The following is a 3,391-nucleotide window of genomic DNA, read 5'->3' on the forward strand; positions in this document are numbered from 1 at the left end:
TATAGATACTATACCAAGTTGTAAGCTATGATATTATGCTTAAGAGTTATCATGTCCGAAAGCCTAGGAAGAGATAATACCTAGAGGTTATAATGTCCAATTCCCTAGGATAACATATCACCTACAAGTAATGCTGGTCAAATATATGATATGCACCCTACCTAATCGTTACTTTGCCCAAATATTCTATTTTCAAAATAACTATAATTATGGTATATAGGTATGTATCGTAAAATTATATATATATATATATATATATATATATATATATATATATATATATATATATATATATGTATGTATGTATGTATACACACACAAAGACATACACACATAAAATAATTATGAGATCTAAAAGATATAATTATCAAATATAAAATTAAAGGGGTTTATATTATGATATTAGAGGAAATCACTAACATAAGAGAAAAAAGAGAAAAGATAAAATACCTAAGGTTAATGCGTTAGTGAGCTATTATAATTCATCCTTAGCCTGATTAAATTCGGCTACCTCGATACCTATAATCGTTAATTGCTAGAGCTAGGAAGATATATATATATATATATATATGTGTGTGTGTGTGTGTGTGTATATATATATATATATATATATATGAAAATTGACACACCACCTGTGATTGCTAGCTACAATCTCGACATGATAACTTTCTTATTAATCTCTAATCGATGTCCGATGAAGCGTCATGGGTTGGTAATCACTAGTCAAACAACATTGATTATGGGGGCTCATGGTAATACATTACAAACAATTTAGAGATCAGACTACCATTAGGGACGCCTTAGAATGGTAGATAAAATACTTTAGGATAAGTTAAATATACTGAAAAGATAGTAAACTAGGATCAATATAGTATCCTAAAACATAATAAGATAAGATTGCTATATATCCTACAAAGATAGTAAACTAGGATTAATATAATATCCTAGAAGATAATAAGATAGGATTGTTACATATCCTCAAAAGATAGTAAGGTAGGGTTGATAAAATACTTTAAGAAAAGTTTTTATAAAAGAAAAATTATTCTTAATTTTATACGACCAAATAAAACTATAAAAACATCTGGACTCACCAACATCCAGTTGGCGTTTTCAAAAATCGCATATGTTCCTAGGATGGAGTAGGGATCAAGACGGAGAAAGGATTATCAACTTGAAGACATGTAAATTTTCATTTAGAGAGGTAGTTATGATTGGTAATCTGTGATTTAGGAAATCTATGTACCATCACCACTCGACATTTCCGTCATCTAAAAGTCTATTGACAATAGATTAAAATGCTTTGCTTTGTTAGGATCATTATAGCTCAAAAAAATAATGTAAATGCAGAAGTATAATCAACATAACATTTGAGCAACAATATAATGTAAATAAAGAAAGTAAATGAACTATGTTTTTGCATATTAAGCTTTGCTTTCAAGGCAATAATAGTAAAGTGCTGAACAATAATAGTTGATGGACAATGAAACTTTTATTTCTAAAGTGATAAAGACAAGACTAAAAGGGGTACAACTGATACACTTTTTTTTCAAAGCTAACCTCATATCCCTTATATATAATACTTGCAATACTTATGCTACATGACTAGGAAATTCTTGAATATGGTGGGTAGGGGTGTTCGCGGTGCGGTTTGGTGCGGTTTAGAGTTGAAACCGCAAATCACACCGTACATGCGGTTTAATTTTTTTGGAAACCGCAAACCGCACCACAAAAGCTCTAAACCGCATTATGCGGTGCGGTTTCATGCGGGCGGTTTGTGCGGTTTATGCGGTTTGATAAGTTGTTTCAATTTATAACTTTTGTTGTTATTCATTCCATTTAAACACTTTCAAAATTTATTAATTATGTTGCATACCCTTTAAAAGGCATAGATATTGCAAACAAAAAAACCACATAATGTTTTCCTAAGTTGTTATGACTTATGAAATTTGATATCATAGTCTTTTAAGCCTTTAATTACCATATTTAACCATCGTGATGTAGAAAAAAGTTATTGGACAGTATAAAGTATTTGGTGACTGGAAACTTTGATATATATATATATATATATATATATATATATATATATATATATATATATACACACACACACCAATCATCATATCCATGCTTCGGTCAATCCATATCTAACTCCAATATTAGTTGTGGGGTTACTTCAAAAACTTATATCAACATTCTTCACCTAATTGACCTTTATAACATAGTTTTTTATCAACACCTTCCAAGAAACATCAATACATGTCTCCATAACTTCCCTATACTAACAATCTAATAGGTTAGTTTATTCTTTTATTATTTCAGATTTGGGTCAGTGTATTTTTTTTCTTAAGAATGCATCAACACTACCTTCAATGTGAACGTTCGAGAACAGATGCATCTGGCTTAGCTACAAGAATTTATTTTCTCCTTACTTCACTTTTCTATATATCAAACCCATAATTTATTTGTCAATTTCTACACACTTTAGTTTTTAAATGCTTTCTAAGGATATATCAAATAGCTTAAAAGGTTCCCTTTTAGTGATTTGTCATATCTCATTATCAATCGCCAAAAAGTTTAATACTAACAATTCAATAAAGTGAGAAGGCAACATAAGGAGCTTTGAAGTTGTGATATATTTATGCTTTATGGTTGAACTTCTTGTTGATGAAAAATAGATATTTGGTGTTCATACATTTAAATTCTTCTTGGGTGACTTCAAAATCTTTGGAATCCCTATCAATGTTGTATTAAAAGAAATCAATCTGTTTGAAGTTGGGATTATTTTAGAATTTGTCATAAGTTGTCCTCTTTAGGGACCATACATTGTTCCTTCCTTGAGAGTACTTATTAATGTCACATATGTGATCAAAATCACGTGTTAATCTTTTCTCATTGGGTATCCTTAAATATAATTCCATACAAACTTTATATTATGCCTCATTTGGTGAGGTTGGGATATCCCAACTATATTCTAAGTTTCTTGGCACAACACAATTCTTTAATGACACATAGTATTCATCTATTAAATGTATGATTGGTTTAATCCATAAACATGTGAGGATCAATATTGATGTTCACACATTGAACTTTGTGAATTTATTAAATGAACTTTATAAATTTATATTCTTTGAGCACTTTCATCTTCTACATTGTATTAGGATAATCAGATGTCGATGGATTAGAATATCCAAGAGTAATGGGATCCATGTATTTTGTGTTCAAACATTTCTTAGTTGTAGACTTTATTGGATCATGATGTTGGATTAGGTGTATAAGTCCATAACTGTAATTGGTATATATTTAATTTGATAGTAGCATGGTCCTTTTGGGTTGCCTTCACTTTAGCAACTTGACATGATGATTTTGGAGAGAGATTAATAAATGATTTATT

Source organism: Lactuca sativa, chromosome 3 (genome assembly GCF_002870075.4).
Source record: "Lactuca sativa cultivar Salinas chromosome 3, Lsat_Salinas_v11, whole genome shotgun sequence".
NCBI lineage: Eukaryota > Viridiplantae > Streptophyta > Magnoliopsida > Asterales > Asteraceae > Lactuca > Lactuca sativa.